The following is a 22425-nucleotide window of genomic DNA, read 5'->3' as shown; positions in this document are numbered from 1 at the left end:
TACACAACCAACAAAAGTCGACAAAACATGTGAAACACTATTGACACAAGTCGACAACATAAGTGGCACAATCGACACAAGTCGATGAACAAGATGCGACACAATCAACACAAGTTGATAAGCAATGTGTGACACAATTGAAAATGTAAAAAGTGTCTCACAAGCGACACTAGTCGACGAACAACAAGATATATTTACAAACACATATGCATGTATCATGTACAATGAACTATATGCAGTTTGACAAATACACCTACAACCTCTATGTACAGGTGCAGCTTCAAATCTTTTTTTTTTCAAAGACCAACAAGTACATCAACCCAAAAACAACATGTGGGTGACAAAGAGCTGAAATGAAAGACATTGCTGCAATAATAGTGAGTACCATACACATGTTTTACCTCCATGGTGAAATTTTGCAACAATATAAAAAGTCTCACAAATTGAAACTGCCTTCACATGCAATCTTGCATCACCCTTTCAACTGAAATGCATGATTGTTAAGCATGTACAACATGAGTACGAAAATTAAAATCCATGGTGATTTTTTTTCTGCTACAATTCTGCCTCATGTGAAACTTCCGTTTCCACATCAATAATGGAATCTATGGTTCCACCTTTGCCAATATTCTCATCCTCTTGCTGCATGTGTGTGGGACGACGAGTTGGATGTAAAGTCCAACAATGAGAGAAAACATGTCCTTTCTTTTGGAAAAAAGTGCAAATCTTATGCACCTTCTTTGAAGGTAGTCTTTATTTCATTTGTTTCCTGTGTGCTTTCTTCCTCATCCAGCATCTCGAAACATGATGGTTAAATTGACCACAATATGTACAAGAAAACTTTCTTCCATTAAAGCATGTAAAATTTTCATGCCTTGTTGAAACACAATCAAATTGATCATGAGAATATGTATACCTCTTGTGTTGCTTTGCATGTTCATCCTTTTTGCCTCCATGAGGAGATGAACTAGTAGAGGCTCCAATTTTCAATTGTAGACTAACATTATCGTTCTTGTCTTGAAAACTGCCTAAAATTGCATGCTTTCCATAAGCTACATGTCTACCATCTTCTTGCTGCAACAAAGGCTTCAAACAATGGCAATCATCTTTGAAACAAATTTGACATATTTGCCTCATGGAACTTAGAGCAAAAGTTCTATTTGAATTAGCCTCACATGCTTTCATGGCTTTTGAGTCTTCGCCATTAGATTGCACATAACCAAGTCCAAGATTCTTGGGTCATTCCTCAACAGAAAGGGGTTCAATCATGCCTTGTGCATGCTTTCCTAATCCTTTGCCTTCATAACCCATCTTAATCATTAACTTGGATCCTACTCCCCTTGTATGATTTTCGAAAGATCCAACACATCTTTCTAAAGAGGAAATTGAAGAAAAATTAGAATGGATTACCTCTTTCTCAGACATGTTCTTGGTCAAAGCCTCTTGGGCTTGATGAAAATGCAACTCCATATCATGCAATCTTTGAAGAATTTCTTCCTTCTCCTACTTCATGGCCAACAATTTCTCACAAAGCTCCGTGCTTTCTCTTCTATCCTCAAACAAGATCTGCACCATATTCTTCAATATAAGGAATTCACGCTTCATATCCTCATCGAAGAACCTTGTGAAGGATGAAACTTCACTTGTAGAAGTTGTCATTATGATGTCAATGAACAAATGAAATTCAACAATGTTCTTAAAGATTTTCAAAACAAATGACAAAGCTTTTTCACCCAAATGTCTTTACAGCCATCGCATATTCAAGCAGCCAACAACACACAAATCAAGTGAAAATCTTGTTCAAGCAGCCATCAACAAACCAACTCAAGGGAAAATCTTAGAGTGGTTTTGAGGTTCTTTGGGGTAAGGAAAATATATTTTATTCCTTTTTGTCTTCTCCAAGACTTAGCTAATCAGTAGCTATCTCCAAAGTTTAGCAAACTCAAACAACACGCAGTTTGCAAAATAGTAAAGCAGTCAATCTTCTACACTGCTTGAAACACCTTTCAAGCTATACAATCAAGCTATTGTGATGTCAATCAAGAAAACCTTCTTTGATACCAACCTAATATGAAAATGGAATGTACTTGAAAATGGGTGCAAGGTATCCATTTTCATTTATGTAAATGAGTGCACAAATACTCCAAGTTTAAATATGGAAAGGTGAGAACTTCTTATTTCTAATACAGAGATAGACTATAGGGGAATTTACTAGATATGTCACCTTTAAAGAGAGGATGAGATTCAGAAGCTACCTGGCCCTCTACAAAATCTGCCTAAAGAAATAATAAATAAACACTCAAATTTAATTAAAAAAAAAGACCTTGCTTGAACTTGACATTATGCAGAATTTTAGCTTGAAAGAGGTGTATGTCTTTTCTTCTGTTTATGTGTTTTAACTTGATTTGTTTCAGATGATATTAAACATATATATCAGACATATAAGGCAGCAAATAAACATCACACATAAAACAAATTTAATAAAGAGTTCACCCAAATCTCGTGGGCTACGTCTCCTGTGAGCTCTAGTCAACTAGACTTGGCTCTTTGGATTATGGCTTGAATTCTTTTAAAAGTTCCACACTCAACTCCAAAAGGTTACTGACTAAACCTATGGGCTTAGAAAAACCATATACATCCCTGTCATGTCTATCCTCTTTGTGCAGGTAGATATAGGCTCCCTTAGACTTGATTCCTTCAGTAGATGCACTAAGCTTCCCTGAGCTTCTTAATGGCACAAACTCCTTCATAATGCTTCAAATGTCTTTGAAACCTCTACTAATGTCTCCAACACATATCTGACATCAACAAATGACTGTTCATTTGCTCAAAATGAGCACTGCATCCTTGATCTAGGCCTTCCTCCAAAGTTGGCTCTAGGTTTCCTAAAACTTCTCTTCAGCATCTCGGCCTTTAGAAGTATCCAAATGCTTATGAAAACACCTTCATTGGATTCAAAAGGTTCCTTACAATAGAAATAGGCTTTTGTTTCACCTCAAACAGATGAACCTAGCCTAGCACAACTCAATCACTGAAATGGCACTAGTGGCCCTGAAAGCTTCCATAAAAAATTCGAGGTGAAGAATGCCTCAACAGGAAAAAATAGTTGTAGAAATGGAATTTGAACACTAGTTATAGTCAGGAATGACCTTCGTTTCACTTTCAATGGCTGCATACATCCCAATGTAGCTCCCAAACTTATATGGCCCGGTGGCTCCTGGAACTTCCACGAAAGAAAAATCACCTGCAAATGACCTGTGTTGGCTGTTAAACCTATGCCAATGGCTTCAAAAGATTGAAGAGACCCAAAATCAAAAAAAAAAATCATCCAAAAGAACTTTCCTAGCCAATGTTATGGCTCATTCAATGAATTGCTTGTTTGCCCCTAAAAAACTCAAGTTAAATTTAGTTGAGGGCCAGATAAGCCCGCCAAATATGGCTGGTCCGCCAAAAATGGCCGGTCCGCTAAAATTGGCGCCTCCGCCAAAATTTTGCCAAGTTAACTGTGAATTAACTGCAGTTATTTAATGTGCATGTGACCAGTTTCCAGCGGTTGGGGTTAATCTTGAATTTCACACCATGACTGTCAGTTGACTGGCAGTTAAGTCCGAGATCCCTGTTGCATGTGACCACTGCACTGACCATTGGAGCATTGGCCGCCAGTTTTTGGTTGGCCCATGGTTTTGGGCATGAGGGCATATGGTAAGGGGGCTGGCCCCTTGCGGACTCTGCCCGAACGCCATTTAAACTTAAATAAAGTTTATTTCGTATGTCGTACAATGAACGACATGGTGGTATAATGGTAAGGCACAATGTTTATGGTGTGAGGTCTCGTGTTTAATCTGCAGGTCCACCAAACTTTTAAAATATTCCAATTTTCGTTCAACCTTGGGGCCATGTGGCAACCTCCGAGCTTGCCACATGGCACGCCTCCATTGGATGCCCAAAATGAATATTTCGAGAATATTCTAGGAATATTTTATGGAATATTCCATAGAATATTCTAAGGAATATTCTCTATATATTCTAAGGAATATTCTCTATATATTCTATTTTAATTTTTTTTTGAAAAAATTCAAAAATTAAGGGTTATTGGGCGATTTTCTCTTTGGCATAACTTCTGCATACGGAGTCAGTTTTTCAAACCGTTCACGACACCAGAATCAAGAGGACGAGCTCTATTCGGTCATTCAAGTTCGAACCGGTTCTGAGCACTTTCATTTTTGAGCATTTTTCGACACTTGGTCTTGAGCTCCTGATCATTTTTACAAATCATCTTGTTGAGGTTTTCAATTTTGGCTTTTTATTCAATTTTTTGGTTCTAGTTTTCATCTCATTTCTTCTTTTTGGAAATTTTTGGAATGCTGATTTCACCTTTGCTTCAGATTGATTTAGTGATATCACCAAGATTTATATAGAATTTTTTTTATTACGCAATGTTGGTCAACATGCAAAGGAAATTTTTACTCTGCCAATTTAATTGGTTTTCATTTACCTTAAAAGAACACCTTTATTGAATTCTAAGTCCTCTCACCTTAATTATTTTCCCCTGGAGGAACGTACATCTTTTTTCAAGTAATAGAGTTCATCTTTCCAAGGAAAGAGATAGGTTAAGTCTAGCTCAATGAATCTCACCCATTCCCCCACTTCACATAAAAAGCCTCTGGATTGATAGTCATGGGAAAAGATTAAGGAGTCAAAACTTTATAATTACTATATCCATTTCCTTTAAAATATTTTGTACCACCCTGCCACCTTCACCCAATTGCAAAACAAAATTCTATGTTTTTTAAGTTGATCAAAAGGGTGCTAAAAGAGGTTTGAAATCACATATGTGTGAAGCACAAGTAAACCCATCGGGGTACTGAACATGCTCGATGGTAGTGGGGATATGCTTGTGTGGTACTAAGACAACTTCGTCGGGGCTATGGACGCTCATTGACAATGAAGCAATGTCGAGTAAAAGAGGACATTTATATCAATGGATGCATACTTTCTTTAAAAATTCCTATCTGTACCTCTTTTGGCACTCATAGAAGGTGAATTTAAAATTAATAATTTTCCTAAAAAACTTGGATTTATAGTTTTAGACTCAATTTGTTTCAAGTGCTTATCTTTTTAGAATTCATATTGATTAATCAATTAATGTGGAACCCATGGGAAATGTTTTAATGTTTGAAGGCTTGATAGAATTCATCATTTCATCCTTTTGGTAAATTTGAACTCATTATATTTTTTAACTAGAGATAACTACTTCTCTCGTGTGTTGCCATTGTTGTGGAAAAACAACAACCCCCCATTTTCACTTTATTATCTTCATAATAATAATACGTGCCCTCTACGTAAATTTTGGTATTTTCATTCCTTTCATGCTTTTATTTTATTATTTTTGTGAGATTTTCATTTTTCTTGGTTTTCTCCTCTGATTACTTCATCGTGTGTAGTTTCTCATTAGCTACCCACCAACTCTAATTTTTCTAAGTTTAGACTTTCGATTTGAAAATGAAACCTATTCAAAGTTTGAGTGGTTTTCACTATCTGGGCTTAAATATGTACAAATTGTATTTTACTTTTATTTTTATTAATTTAATTAATTTAAACATGTAAATAAATTATTTAATTAACTTGCTTAATTAAGATTAATTAATTTGTTTTTCCCCTGGGAAAAATCGTAATTTCATTAATAAAAGGAAATTACATTTTGTAGATGCATAAATGCATATTCAGATCATATCCAAGACATGACTGTCATCATCAACAGTGATCAAAAAATTGTTGCCTTGATCCACGCAGGGAGGCAGCAATATATATAAAATTGTAAAAACTACAATATATAAAAATTGAGAAGTCCTTCATGCGATAAATATATACACAAAATAATAATGTTCATATGCCAATAGAAAATTACGCAATTATATCGATAAACGTCCGGTGGTAGTATTGATAGTGATCTCCATCGCGCAGTTCTTGGATCATCCAAATGCTTGGCTTCCCAATCGCAGCTTCTTTGGATAGGATGTCAGCAACCCCGTTCCACTCCTTGAAAATGTGTTTACATGTAAAGGAGTCAAATCATGAAATCAATCTCAGAGTTTCATCCAGAATATGACTGAAAGAAAAAGTAGAGCATCTAGATGTTCTATTCAGCCAGTCACAAATGATTTTGGAGTCCCCAAATAATTGTATGTCTCTGCAATTTTTCTCTAAAGCAAATTGTATGAGATGTTTTGCAGCTAGTAGTTCTACAAAATTATTAGTGCCTCTTCTGAAACCCATGAGCATGCTGTAAGAATGATGATGGTTGATATGTAGAATAACTCCCCCACCGCACCCAGTCTATTGTGCAGCCTCGTCAAAATAAGTCCATGGCTTGCTATGATCAATATGTTCAGGTATAATATTCTTGGGCCTCTGTGGGGTGGGTCATCTGGGATGAGGGTGTAGTCGGCCAAAACCTTGGCAGTAGTAATAGACCAACGAGGTGGTGAGTTCTGGAAAATTAAGTGGTTTCGGGTGATCCAAATAGTCCAGCATATCAGAAGGGGCAGATTGCGTTGCTTAGGAGCAGAAGCGGAGGTATCCCAGGTCTGCCAGGTTTCAATAATAGTTATGCCAACCATATACTTGATGGAGCAACAACAAGAATAATAATATCCCACAATTTTCGGGCTTCTGTGTAGTCAAGGAACAGGTGTTGAATGGATTCATTATCACTTCTGCAAAGGTAACACCAGTGAGGGCCATAATGTGCTCGCTTGAGGAGGTTATCGCCTGTAGGTATTTTGTTCCACAAGATTATCTACATTAGCATCCGAGACCTGGGGGTGGCCTTAAGCTTCCAAAGATGCCTCCACCAATCTGCAATGATCTGAGGTCTTCTAGCTTCTGTCAGGGCTAAGTAACCATCTTTGCGGGAGTATCTCCTAGATTTAGATAGGGCCCAAATTACCTCATCATCGCCTTCAGTGATGCGAATGTGAGCATCCATAAGTGCCTGAGTATAATCCTCCCATAGCTATACCCATTGAGGAGGGATATGTAGATGAAGTGCAGTTTTCCAGGCCTATTGCAAGAAAGTGGTATTATCATCATCTACAATATGAGCTATATGAGTAGAATTGTGATTTTTAAGGTGATGAATGAGCTCATTAGGTAGTCTATGCATGTTCCCGTAGCCAATCCATGGATCAATACCAATGCACACTTTATTTCCTGAGTGGATTCTCCAAGTAATACCCGCTCTGATAAGATTCAATGCCTTAATAACCTCCTTCCAGATAATAGAAATCCCAGATGTACATCTATATTGTCGCCTAATCCAATTCATAATGTGCATCAGGGCGATGTATTTTGCAACAGTAACCTTCGACCAAAGGCTGTCAGCTGATACAAGGTGCCAACCAAGATTAGCAGCCAGAGTAGATGAGAATTCCTCGAGTTTTTTTAAGCCCCATCCCCCCCACTTCTTTGGTAGATTAAGGGCATCCCAATTGACCCAAGCAAAAGTCTTTCCTTGCAAGCTACCCTTCCAGAGAAATCTATAGCAGAGGGATTGTATCCTAGTGAGGATACCCCCGGGAATCCATGCGAGAGACATCTAATAAACAGGTGAGGCTTCTAAGACACTCTTTATGAGGGTGAGTCTACCAACATGAGATAGATATTTGAGGTACCAGATATTGAGTCTTTTTTCCATCTTTGAGATGAGCCAAGTCCAGTCGGTAATATTGTAGCCCAAGGGCTTTAACTTATACCCCAGATATTTCAGACCTTCTGCCAAGCTCAATTTAGTAAATGGGAAGCGTTGAAGTGCAAAAATGATCTCGTGTAGTGTGCATTCCGCTACTGTCAACGTAGATTTTGTATCATTTATCAACATACCAGTAGCCATTTGAAATATGGAGAAAGAGGCTTTGATGATGGTAATATCACCAATGCTGCCATTGAGAAATATTAGGACATAATCCACAAAAAGTAGATGTGTTAGCATACAACTGTCTGATATCTTTATGCCCTGTAATCTGCCTCTTCTATGTTCATCCTTTATGAGTCTGCTGAGGCCCTCCATGACAAGAAGGAAAAGTAATGGTGACAATAGACATCTCTGCCACAAACCTCTTTCAGAGAAGAAAAAGGAGGATGCACTTCCATTAACCAAAATGCTGAAGGGAATGTTAGTTATACATCTCATAATCCATTTGATGAATATGAATGGAAAACCCAGATGGGTTAAAAACATTCTAATGTATAACCAATTAACTCTGTCAAAAGCCTTGGATAAATCAACTTTCAGAATCATACCTTTGCATCTCTTGATATGTAGAGTATGTAATACTTCCTGTGTAGTGCCCACTACCTCATGAATTTGTCGATCTTGTAGGAAGGTGAATTGTTTCAATGAGATGTGGTTGGATAGAATGGGCCGCATCCGATTGGAAATGATCTTTGCAATAATCTTGTAAATGTAGTTGCAGAGTGAGATAGGGTGATATTCTTCATAGGAGACTGGGTTATCAGTTTTCGAAATGAGTGCTATGAAGGTAGAAGTGATGGATGCTACTATATTTCCACTGATTTTGGAATCCTCAACAACTTTTAGTAGATCTTCACCTATAATGTCAAAAAAAGCCAAGTAGAACTCAATTGACCATCCATCAGGTCTTGGGATTTTGTATTTTTTAAACCACTTCAGGGTGGCCTCCAACTCTTCTAGAGTCATTGCTTTGGTCAGGTCCCCTTCCTCCTCTTGATCTACAAACCTCATGAAAATTTGTGCCACTATAATGATGTTTTCCAGATTTGATTCCCACAGGGCACTGTAAATTCATTTGAAATGAGAGGTTGCCAGCTCAGCTAGTTGTTGAAGTGTGTTGACAACCTGTCCCTGTTCGTTCGGAAGCTACCAAATAGTATTAATCGCCTTCCTTCCATTGGCGAACTTATGATAGAATTTGGTATTTGCATCCCCATCCTTCATCCATATTGCCCTACTTCTTAATTGCTAGATTTATTCCCGATCCTTAAGGATTTTCCCTCTAGCAGAGTATAGGGATGTGATCTTCTCCTTGTGTTCAATAGAAGTGAATAATCCTCCCTGATAATTTTCAAATACAGATAACTCAGATTCTATCTATTGCAGGGAGTGTTCATCCAGGGTCCTTTAGTTGTGAGCCCATTGTTTGGACATATTCTTCAACTTTGTAAGATTTTGAATAAAACCATTTGTGACATTACCCCTAGCCCCAAGAGGGTTTGCTTTCTAGTATTCAGAGACCATGCTAATATAAGAGTCTTCCTTGAGCCAGGCAGAGCAGAATTTAAAAGGTCCCTTGGGCTTTGCTTTACCTATTTCAGGGAAAGCTAGTGTCGATTCGAACTGCTAGTCCCACTAAGATGGGTAGCTATCTTAGAAACAAACAATGAAAGCCTTTCGAGAGTTCCTTTAAGTGTGATAGATGAGAGGGAAGAAAAGAGGACCAACCTGGATCTTTCGCTTTGATCCTAGCTTGAAGTCTCCTTTCCTTGATAGAATTTGCCACTCCTCTCCTACTTGTCCCACTTCAAAGAGTACTTGTAGAGTCAAAGTAATAGCAAACCATCAAAGCATCTCCATATAAAACATCATAAACGATGCGAAATTAGAAACACATTGACCATACAATTGCATTCTGTTAGCCTCCTATTGCAATAGGTTTCATATTTCATGATTGACTGTTTTACATGCTAAATATGTCATCTTGTCATGCTGCAAGGTTCCATATTTCCAAGAAGTTCCATTTTGAAGAATCATACCATTTTTGAAGAATTTTATAGATAAGGAAAGCCAAACAGCTTAATCTTGGCTTCCCTAGGTTTAAATTGCTTGTTTTAGAAGATAGAGAATGAATATCTGTCCAAACAACTTAAGCTTGGTAGATGAGTAGCTAGGTAGAGAAATGAAGGAGCCCAACTGCTTAATCTGGGCCCTTGGAAGAGATAAGGGTACATTTAGATAGGAGGGAAATCAAAAGAAAAGAAGATAATCAGGGTCTGCAAGTCCAAGTGCACCCATGCAAAAAGAAGAAAAAATGCTAGGTAAGTAGGCTGGGTAAGTAGTTTTGTGGTTGCAGAATCAAGCTATGTGATCCATATCATGTTTTCAAGTGTTATATCTATTTGGATCACAGTTGTGAGGCAATGTTTCATTTGGAGGAGCTCAAACGAGGCATGTCTAATTCCCCCTTCTTCTTATTCCCCAAATCACTCACTAACATCCCCTTGAGGACCTTGGGATCTGCCCAACCAGTCCTGTTACCACTTCATTTTTGTAAAATACTAAGTCAAGCTTTGACTTTCTTCAGTGAAAAGAAGCCACATTTCTTGTGTAAAAATCATTTCTCCGCAGTCCATTCACTTCCTATGCCTAAGTTTCAGTTCACAAACTTAGCCCCCTACACTTCACCTCACAAATTCATATTAACTTCTAAACATTATTATGTAAATCCCTATCTATTTCCCCTTCCCCTTACTAAAAAGCACTAAATAGCTCCCCTATGTACATACCCCCATCCCCTGGCACTTTAGCCCTGTAACATCAGTTTGGGGAAATGCTGAGTCCATTTGGGGCTTAGCATTAGCCTTTCTGAATCTTAAACCAGGAGTTAGCTTAACCTTTGGTTAAACTAATAACCATTCCCTTCCCCTCTCTTACCCATAAACCTTAATTTTTTACCCTGTGCGCTCACATTTTCGGGTTTGGTTTAAATATTTTGATTAAACTGTACCCCGGTGCAAAAACCATGTAAAGCCCGCATTACCCACAAACCCAAAGTTTTGACCCCCCCCGCCATATAAATATTAATTTAATATTCACGCGGGCCCTCGCACATAAACCTGCCGCCACCTCCGCACTCCGTCAGCCCTCCGATCCGCCCTCCCAGATCCGACGGCTCTCGGCGATTTCGGAGCCGCCCTGACATCCGACGGTTAGCCTCCGATGGGCTAGCAGTTTCCCCACCGTACAGAAGACAGGTGTCCGCCCTTGATTGCATCGGAGCTCCTCTGACATTTACCACCCTCGTACAGAAGGCGGTCCAATGAAACCACAAACCGCCTTCTGTCTATCTGCCCCTGACGTCAATGCCACGTCAATGCTACGTCACCTCTGCGTCAACCCGCCACTGCTACATGTCACTACCACCGTACTGCCACGTCACCCTGCCACGTCACTGCCATACTGGGACCCACCGCTGACATCATGCTGATGACATCACCAAAAAAGGCGCGAAGCGCGAAAATCGCAGCAAAGGATGCCCGAAATGAAAAACTAAGTAGTTTTTGATGCGCGTTTAGCGCTTAGCGCTAATCATGCATCGCTAAGAAAAAATGATTAAAATGGAAGGCTACCTATTGCTTGGCTAGTAGTAGGCCCGAAAATTCGCAATTTGACAGGATTTCTTCATGTAGGTTCAAAAAAAGGGGTGTTTTGACAATTTCAAGAGTATCAGAGGAAAGAAGAAGCCCGGATTAAATTAAAGAGTATCAGTGAAGCGGCAAAGAGTATCAGTGAAACGACAAAGAGTATCAGGTCAGTAATACCAAAGCAGGTGAACATTAAAGGCCCCCAAGCAAAGTCAAAGAAAGCGGTGAAGCCATTTAAGGCTCTCAGATCACAGTTAATGCACATCAAAGCCACTCAAGAGTAGGGGATCAAAGCCCAAAGCACAGTTATGGCTAAATGAATAGCACAGAGCCATAAGGACACCATATTAACTCATTTTGATACAGCTGCCTCCAGCGCAGCTCAAAGATATTTTCTTGCATTAATTTCAGGACAAGATTAGGTTAAAGAACTCATTTCCCTCAGACCTATTTAAGGTCTGCTGTAATAGATATTTTTAGATATTTTCCCTATATAAACCACCCTAATTCATTGTTTAAAGGGTTGGTTGGTTGATATTCCTCATTCTGGACTTGCGCTGTATTTTTGAGAAGCTCTGTAATCAAAGACTGCTGGAATGCTTTGGATGAAGAACTGACTGTTGTGTTATTAATGGTTAAAGAGTGACTGTGGAATTCCTGTGCTACTACATGGCTCAATAAGTTTTCCTACCTCTGTTTATAGTTTTCATATGTTTATGCACCATTGTGTTACCATCTAAATAGCAAGAAAAAAGAATAGCTTAGGTTTTGCTTGACTGCACCCTATGCTCAGTTCTTGTTATTTCTATATGTTTTCTTTAGAAATGGTTATGAATATGCATACTTAAATGATCATGTTTACCCTGTTTCTTTCACATATGACTGTTTTTTAGGAATTCTTGACTGCTCCTAGACAAACTTTCATCCACCTTCCCTCTATGTTAGCTAATGAAAGATTCTTAGTTGCCTTTCATCTCTAACCTTCATTCCATCTTTATTCCAGCCTGATATTGTTATATGTATAGCTATCCTGCTCTATATTCCTCTTGTGACCAAGAAAACGCAACAGCAAGCCCTAATCCATGACTCCATGCCCAATGGTTTGAACTTCTCACACTATGCATCCCAACTCTGCTTGAAAACATCTCCTTCCCACCAAAATCAAAACAAAAACCCTTGTACACCATAACTAGCCTAAAATCAACCCAAAACAAAGTTAAATCATAAAGAGAGAGCCCTCTCTGACTGCAGGTAGGCTAGGACCTGCAGCCCAAAGATTGGTTTGTGGTTACCTCGGCCGTATCCCTTAAGGAGCCAAGGGACAACCTGAGTGATAACATCATTGGCGACTCCACTAGGGAACTTATTCAGAAAATTCCAAAAAACAAGTTAGAAGCTGGCTCCCAAGAAGAAAACACATAATACTAGGTCAAATCCATACCCAAATCCACCAGCTGTTTTTGAAAATCCCAATTTAATCTATAGAAACCTTAGCAAACAAAAACAAGAAGAGCTTGCTGATTCTAGTCCTGAAACAGTTCAGTCAAGCTGTTTTCAAACCCCTGTTAAAGTTTTGTTTCATTCAACCCCTACTTCCCCTTGTTCATCATCCACCTCTCCAAGCACCTTTTCCACACCTCCATTCACTATGCATACTACCACTACCACCACTGTTATTACATCTCTTCCAGCTGTTCCAGTCGTTCCACTTATCCTTGTAAATATGGCTAACAGATATGCACCTTTACAGTTACCTGCAAATCCAGGGGCTATGCCTCAGGATTATCAAACCAAAATCACATATTTTGATGGTATTGGTTCTGGCACAGCCCTACAACATAACAAGAAAATGCAGGACTATTTTGAGAGTTACGAAATAGATGATGATAGTGTAAGAATGAAGATTTTTGTCCAAAGTTTAACAGGAGATGTAAGGCCCTGGTTTAGAGCACTTGCTGCAAATTCCATAGCTGACCCAGAGGCCCTTTACCAAACATTTCTTAACATATGGGAGAAAAAGAAGGACCCTCTGCACATATTATCCGAGTATGACACTATCAAAAGAGGCCCTCAAGAAGCTATCTTAGACTATTGTGCCAGGTTTAACAATGTTTATAACGCTATTCCACAAAACCTTAGACCTCCACCTGATCTTGCTTTATACAAATTCCCTGATGGATTTGATTCAGATATGGCTTATCAGTTAAGAGAAAGAGCCCCTCAAACCTTAGCAGACATGCAAAATGTAGTTGTTAGTGTGGAGGCAAATCTGATTGCCAAGTGAAATAGAGCAAGAGTTGAGAGAAGAACCACTTTCAAAGATGAACCTTCAGCCTTTGAGCAAAAATTGGATACAATCATCAAAGGTATGGACACCTTTGAAAATAGAATGGGAACTATTGAAAGAAAAGCCTCATGGGAAGGACAACAAAACAATCCTATCAGAAATCCAAACTTTAGAAAAAATCAGAACTCAAACGTTGGAAGGGCAAGTCCTGACCATGATATAAGACCTCCTTTTCATGAAAACTATGCTGAAGCATCCACATCTAGTGAGCATATAGAGGACACTCACATAAACTTGATGGGTTTTAAAAGTGAACAACAAGTATTTCTAACCCAAGAAGACCAAGATGACCATGATATAAATCAATTTCAGATCAAGTCTGGAGAGTCCTTTGACTTCAAACAAGGCTATGATTCAGCTGTCTATGAAGTCCATAAACAATACAAATTGAGAACAAGAACCATTGATGTGTCTGATCCCATCAAGCCAAAGGATGCCAAGCAGCCTAAGAAAGTAAAAGACAAGGCTGCTATCACAGAACCTACTGATAAAACAGACCCAAAATTAAAAGAAGTGACCATAGAGGATGTATCTGACATGCAGCCCTCTAATAACCAGCCTTTTGTATCCTTTACCTCAAAAGAAAATGTAATAGCACTCCTCAAAGCCTTCCCAAAACAGAACAATCTCAAGAAATCACTGATAACCAAGAGAAAATCACTAAAGATACAATTGAAAAGGGAAAATCTGCTAGTCACAATACTAAAACATAGTCAGAAAAACCGTTTGATTTAGAAGCAGAAATTGGCAAATTAAAAATATCTATTCCTCTCTCTGAGCTTGCCAAACATGATGTGTACATACAACAAAACAAAAGATCACTGCAAATTCCAGAGAACAAGGATGATGTTAATGTCTTAGATAATCAACCTGAATTACTGTTTGGTCCTGAAGTCAATGGTAAATTAGGACATGGAGCTGTTCTATCCTTTTATGTCAGTTTGCACATTCATGATAAAGTGTTGCACAATGCTATGTTTGATTCAGGTGCTTCACACAATCTAATGCCCAAAGCTGTAATGGAGAAGCTAAACCTTGATGTCACTAGACCCTACAAAGACTTATTCTCATTCGATGCTAGTCAGGTCGAGTGTTTAGGCTTAATCAAAGACCTTTGTGTGTCTTTAGTCCAATTTCCCAACAAAACGATCCTAATGGATGTGGTGGTTGCTGACATTCCACCAAAGTATGGCATGCTCTTATCAAGGTCTTGGGGAGAAAAACTCCAAGGATCTCTCCAACTAGACCTCTCTTATGCCACTATTTCAGTCTTTGGGCAACCAAAGAGACTGTATAGAGAAACACTGATGAAGTATGTGGTAAGTAGTGAGGAAAAACCCCAAAACTTTCCCATTTACTCAATCCATTCTGATATGGATTCCTTTATATTGTTCAACGATGAAAGCTTCCCTCCCACTGATGAGAAGCCTTTGCCTTTAGAACAAGAAACATGCATCAATCAAGATTCGGTTGCCCATACCTATGAAACTGTTAAAACAATTAGTGCAACTAGCATACAAGAAGAACCATATGAAGCAAAAAACCTAGGTCTACCCAATCCTAAAATGACTGAAACTCTTAATACTAACCACAAGCAAGAAATCACATGGTATTTAGAGTTTGATGGTTCTGTTAATAAGCTAGGAGCAGGGGCAGGAATATGGATTCACAATACACATAACAGCCATGCAGAGGGTCATGCTTACAGACTAAACTTCAAATGCACCAACAACATGGCAGAGTATGAGGCTCTCTTTTTAGGCCTTAAAATGCTCAAAGCTCTAGGAGCTGCTAAAGTGTCCATTCTAGGTGACTCCGATTTAATCATTCAACAGATAAAAGGTAACTTTGTTACTAAAGACAATAGGTTGAGAGCTTATAGGTTTGCTGCCACAGAAATACTCAATTCCTTCACCGAATCCAAGCTTGTTAAGATTTCTAGAAACCATAACATGCATGCTCATAGTCTAGCTACTTTTGCTAGCACTTGCAAGCTGCCCTTTGAGCCCAATTACCACTTTACTGCTGAGATAAAGCACAGGCCTACTGTCCCTAACAATATCAAAGATTGGCAAGTGTTTGAGAATGATGCTCAAATCAACAATTTTCTTACCTTACAGCAAGAATTCTCAAGCTCAAACATTGATGAAGATGCCATGGATGAATCACAACAGCAAATGAGCCAAAATGAGCAAACTATAACAGCTGAAGCAACAAATCAAATGCTGCACCCAACCATTTTTGATGAGAAAAACATGCAAGAGATGAAGCAAATGCATTTAGATGAAATAGCTGAAGCAGAGGCCGAAGTGATTGATTTAAAAGACAATTTTCTACCTACTGGCCTCACCCCATTAGAAGAAATATTTGATTCAAACGATGTCCCCAAAAAGCCAAAGATGCAGCCCTTAAACGCTGCTGTGGAAGACTGTAATATTGGGACAACAGAGAAGCCCAAAATGATTAAACTATCCAAGTCTTTTCCTCCCGATCAAAAACCAAAATATGTTGATTTATTTAAAGAGTTTCAAGATGTATTTGCCTGGAGTTATGAGGACCTAAAGTCCTATGACACCTCTGTTATTCAACATACCATTCCCTTAAAGCCAAATCAAAAGCCCTTCAAATAGAAACTAAGGAGAATCAATCCTGTGCTTCTCCCTTTGATTGAGAAAGAAGTGAAAAGAATGTTTGAAGCTGGTATCATAGCACCCATTATATTTTCAGAATGGGTATCCAATCTTGTTCCCACAAGGAAGAAAACAGGGGAGATCAGACTATGTGTGGACTTAAGAAATCTGAACCAAGTCTCCCTTAAAGATCACTACCCACTGCCAAAAATGGACCACATTCTACAAAGAGTAGTGGGGTCTTCAAGAATTTCTTTGCTAGATGGCTTTTCAGGTTTTAATCAAATACTTGTTCAATCAGATGACCAAGACAAGACAGCCTTTACAACACCGTGGGGAACATTTAAATATGTGAAAATTCCCTTTGGACTAAAGAATGCAGGGGCCACCTTTCAAAGGGCCATGGACATTGCATTTGCCAAGGAAATCCATGATTTCCTAGTGGTTTACCTTGATGACCTTACTCCTTTCTCAAAATCTGATCAAGAGCACCTAAAACATTTGAGGCAAGTGTTCCTAACATGTAGGAAATATGGCATTTCCTTGAACCCCAAGAAGTCTTTATTTGGCCTTGAAGAAGGCAAGTTACTAGGCCATATCATTTCAAAAGATGGGATTAGAATTGATCCTGAAAGAATTCAAGCCATCCTTCAAATCCCTTATCCAAGAAACATCAAAGAGTTGCAAGCATTCGTAGGAAAGATCAATTTCCTAAGGAGATTTATCCCAAACTTGGCCAAGCTGATAAGGATGCTAAATAAAATGTTAAAGAAGGATTCCAAGGTAAAATGGACTTTAGAGGCCAAGCAAGCCTTTGAGGGCATAAAATCTACCTTAACACAAGCCCTAGTCCTCACAAGTCCTCAATTTGATAAAGATTTCATCATTTTTTCATTTGCATCTGAGCACACCATTGCTACTGTCCTTTTGCAGAAAGATGATCAGGGAAATGAAAAGCCAATTGCATTTTTCAGCCGAGCCCTTAGAGATGCACCCTTGAAGTACCAAATTATGGAGAAGCAAGCATATGCCCTTGTTAAAGCAATCAAAGATTTCAGAATTTACATTTTATATTCACATGTGATTGCTTATGTACCAAATGCTGTTTAAAAGATATATTAACCCAAGAGGGCATAGAAGGCAAAAGAGGCAAATGGATTGCCAATATCCTTGAGTATGACATTGAGAGAAAACCCACCAAGCTGATAAAGGGACAAGGTTTAGCCAAACTAATGTCCGAAACCAATTTCCAAGCCTTAGACATTAATCAACTGGACAATGAACAGGAGCTGGCGACTCCACAGATCAATCAAGCTTTTTTACAATCCCCATGGTATGTTGATATATGTTTTATATTGTTAAACCGATGTGATCCTCCAGGGTTGTCCAGAACCAAAAAGAGATTTTTAAAGATGAAAGCATCAAAGTTTTGTGTCTTAGATGATGCCCTGTTTTGGAAAAATCATGAAGGAATATTGCTGAATTGTCTAACTATGAATGAAAATGACAGTGTCATGAAAGAATTCCATGCAGGGGACTGTGGAGGGCACTTATATTGGAAGTCCACTGCTGATAAGATACTAAGGGTTGGTTTCTATTGGCCCTCCTTGTTTGCTGATGTGAGAAAGTTTGCTGTTTCATGCCACAAATGCCAAATCTTTGAAGGCAAAAGAAAGCTTCTGCCATTTCCCCTTAAACCCATTTCAACCGAGAAGCCTTTTCAACAATGGGGTCTTGACTTCATCGGAGAAATCCATCCATCCTCTTCTGGCTAGCATAAGTGGATTCTAACAGCCACAGATTACTTTACCAAGTGGATTGAAGCCATCCCATGTAGGCAAGCCAATGACTCCACCATCATCCAATTCCTTGAAACTAACATTTTGTCCAGATTTGGCTGTCCTGAGAAGATCATTACAGATAACGCTGCTGCCTTCAAATCCAAGAAAATGATTAGTTTTTGCCACAAATTCCACATTACATTAGGTCACTCCACAGCCTATTACCCTCAAGGTAATGGCTTGGATGAATCATCCAACAAGAGTCTAATTAACATCATTAAGAAAGTCTTGGAGGAGAACAAGAAGAACTGGCACAAAAAGATTGTAAATGCCCTATGGGCAGACAGATTGTCAACCAAGAGATCCATTGGGATGAGCCCATATGAGTTAGTCTATGGCATGGAGGCCAAGTTCCCCTCATCTTTGGGAATCCCTGTTATCAAATTACTGCAAGAGATGCAGGCAGAGCCAAATGATATCCAAAGAAGAATAAACCAAACCATCCATTTGCAGCAAACAAGAGAGCAAGTGTACGACAGAGCTCAGATTTTACAAGAGAAGCTCAAGAAAATGTTTGACAAAAGAACCAAGGCTGAAGATTTCTACATAGGCAACAAAGTCTTAAGATGGGATTCAAGAAGAGAGGACAAAGGAAAGCATGGCAAGTTTGATTTCCTGTGGAAAGGCCCCTTTGTTATTTCTGCTATTCAAGGCAACAACACATATTTTCTGAAGAGTTTGGATGGCAGCACAACTGAAGAAGGCCCTGTTAATGGCCAAATACTAAAGCACTATCATGATCCCTTTTGTTGAACGCAACACAGCTCTGTATACTATCTGTACATTAATATTTGTATTTTCAGCACTTTTTCTTATAGCAGGCCAATAAGAGGGAACAACGCAGCAAATTTTGAAGGGAAGATCAAAGAAAGTTCTATTTCAGATCTCTGTTTTTGGAATAAATCCAAAGAAGTGCTCAAGTAGATTTCAATATGTTTACAAGCACCCAAAAGGCAAGAAGCAGAGCTGTAATGTTTATGCAATTCAGCTCAAAAGGATACTGCATATCAGCTTATAAGAATTCAGTCAAAGGCATTGACAAGAAGGAGAATTTCAGTTTACAGCAACAAGTGAAGATCAAGGCATTTTGACCTGCTGTTCTTGGCTTTTCATCCTGAAAAACCATCCCCAAGTGGAGCCACTGTTAGCCTCCTATTGCAATAGGTTTCATATTTCATGATTGACTGTTTTACATGCCAAATATGTCATCTTGTCATGTTGCAAGGTTCCATATTTCCAAGAAGTTCCATTTTGAAGAATCATACCATTTTTGAAGAATTTTACAGATAAGGGAAAGCCAAACAGCTTAATCTTGGCTTCCCTAGGTTTAAATTGCTTGTTTTAGAAGATAGAGAATGAATATCTGTCCAAACAGCTTAAGCTTGGCAGATGAGTAGCTAGGTAGAGAAATGAAGGAGCCCAACTGCTTAATCTGGGCCCTTGGAAGAGATAAGGGTACATTTAGATAGGAGGGCAGTCAAAAGAAAATAAGATAATCAGGGTCTACAAGTCCAAGTGCACCCATGCAAAAAGAAGAAAAAATGCTAGGTAAGTAGGTTGGGTAAGTAGTTTTGTGGTTGCAGAATCAAGCTATGTGATCCATGTCATGTTTTCAAGTGTTATATCTATTCAGATCACAGTTGTGAGGCAATTTTTCATTTGGAGGAGCTCAAATGAGGCATGTCTAATTCCCCCTTCTTCTTATTCCCCAAATCACTCACTAACATCCCCTTGAGGACCTTGGGATCTGCCCAACCAGTCCTGTTACCACTTCATTTTTGTAAAATACTAAGTCAAGCTTTGACTTTCTTCAGTGAAAAGAAGCCACATTTCTTGTGTAAAAATCATTTCTCCGCAGTCCATTCACTTCCTATGCCTAAGTTTCAGTTCACAAACTTAGCCCCCTACACTTCACCTCAAAAATTCATATTAACTTCTAAACATTATTATGTAAATCCCTATCTATTTCCCCTTCCCCTTACTAAAAAGCACTAAATAGCTCCCCTATGTACATACCCCCATCCCCTGGCACTTTAGCCCTGTAACATCAGTTTGGGGAAATGCTGAGTCCATTTGGGGCTTAGCATTAGCCTTTCCGCATCTTAAACCATGAGTTAGCTTAACCTCTGGTTAAACTAATAACCATTCCCTTCCCCTCTCTTACCCATAAACCTTAATGTTTTACCCTGCGCGCTCACATTTTTGGGTTTGGTTTAAATATTTTGATTAAACTGTACCCCGGTGCACAAACCATGTAAAGCCCGCATTACCCACAAACCCAAAGTTTTTACCCCCCCCGCGATATAAATATTAATTTAATATTCACGCGGGCCCTCGCACATAAACCTGCCGCCACCTCAACACTCCGTCAGCCCTCTGATCCGCCCTCCCAGATCCGACGACTCTCGGCGATTTCAGAGTCGCCCTGACATCCGATGGGCTAGCAGTTCTAGCGGTTTCCCCACCATACAGAAGACAGGTGTCCACCCTTGATTGCATCAGAGCTCCTCTGACATTTACCACCCTCGTACAGAAGGCGGTCCAATGAAACCACAAACCACCTTCTGTCTATCTGCCCCTGACGTTAGCACCACATCAGCACTACATCACCTCTGCGTCAACCCGCCACTGCTACGTGTCACTGCCACCATACTTCCACGTCACCCTACCACGTCACCCTACCATGTCACTGCCGTACCGGGACCCACCGCTGACGTCATGCTGATGTCATCACCAAAAAAGGCGCGAAGCGCGAAAATCGCAGCGAAGGATGCCTGGAATGAAAAACTGAGGTAGTTTTTGATGCGCGAATCGCGCATCGCTAAGAAAAAATGATCAAAATGGAAGGGTGCCTATTGCTAGGCTACCAGCAGGCCCGAAAATTCGCAATTTGACAGGATTTCTTCATGTAGGTTCGAAGAAAGGGGCGATTTGACAATTTCAAGAGTATTAGAGGAAAGACGAAGCCCAGATTAAATTAAAGAGTATCAGTGAAGCGGAAAAGAGTATCAGTGAAACAGCAAAGAGTATCAGGTCGGCAATACCAAAGCAGGTGAACATTAAAGGCCCCCAAGCAAAGTCAAAGAAAGTGGTGAAGCCATTTAAGGCTCTCAGATCACAGTTAATGCACATCAAAGCCACTCAAGAGCAAGGGATCAAAGCCCAAAGCACAGTTATGGCTAAATGAACAGCACAGAGCCATAAGGACACCATATTAACTCATTTTGATACAGCTGCCTCCAGCGCAGCTCAAAGATATTTTCTTGCATTAATTTCAGGACAAGATTAGGTTAAAGAACTCATTTCCCTCAAACCTATTTAAGGTCTGCTGTAATAGATAATTTTAGATATTTTCCCTATATAAACCACCCTAATTCATTGTTTAAAGGGTTGGTTGGTTGATATTCCTCATTCTGGACTTGCGCTGTATTTTTGAGAAGCTCTGTAATCAAAGACTGTTGGAATGCTTTGGATGAAGAACTGACTGTTGTGTTATTAATGGTTAAAGAGTGACTGTGGAATTCCTGTGCTACTACATGGCTCAATAAGTTTTCCTACCTCTGTTTACAGTTTTCATATGTTTATGCACCATTGTGTTACCATCTAAATAGCAAGAAAAAAGAATAGCTTAGGTTTTGCTTGACTGCACCCTATGCTCAGTTCTTGTTATTTCTATATGTTTTCTTCAGAAATGGTTATGAATATGCATACTTAAATGATCATGTTTACCCTGTTTCTTTCACATATGACTGTTTTTTAGGAATTCTTGACTGCTCCTAGACAAACTTTTGTCCACCTTCCCTCTCTGTTAGCTAATGAAAGATTCTTAGTTGCCTTTCATCTCTGAACTTCATTCCATCTTTATTCCAGCCTGATATTGTTATATGTGTAGCTATCCTGCTCTATATTCCTCTTGTGACCAAGAAAACGCAACAGCAAACCCTAATCCATGACTCCATGCCCAATGATTTGAACTTCTCACACTATGCATCCCAACTCTGCTTGAAAACATCTCCTTCCCACCAAAATCAAAACAAAAACCCTTGTACACCATAACTAGCCTAAAATCAACCCAAAAAAAAGTTAAATCATAAAGAGAGAGCCCTCTCTGACTGCAGGTAGGCTAGGACCTGCAGCCCAAAGATTGGTTTGTGGTTACCTCGGCCGTATCCCTTAAGGAGCCAAGGGACAACCTGAGTGATAACAC

The sequence above is a fragment of the Pinus tabuliformis genome, chromosome 6 (genome assembly GCF_031772625.1).
Source record: "Pinus tabuliformis cultivar Carrire ecotype Pingquan chromosome 6, CPIR1, whole genome shotgun sequence".
NCBI classification, from domain to species: domain Eukaryota; kingdom Viridiplantae; phylum Streptophyta; class Pinopsida; order Pinales; family Pinaceae; genus Pinus; species Pinus tabuliformis.
This window is presented reverse-complemented; position numbering follows the sequence as displayed.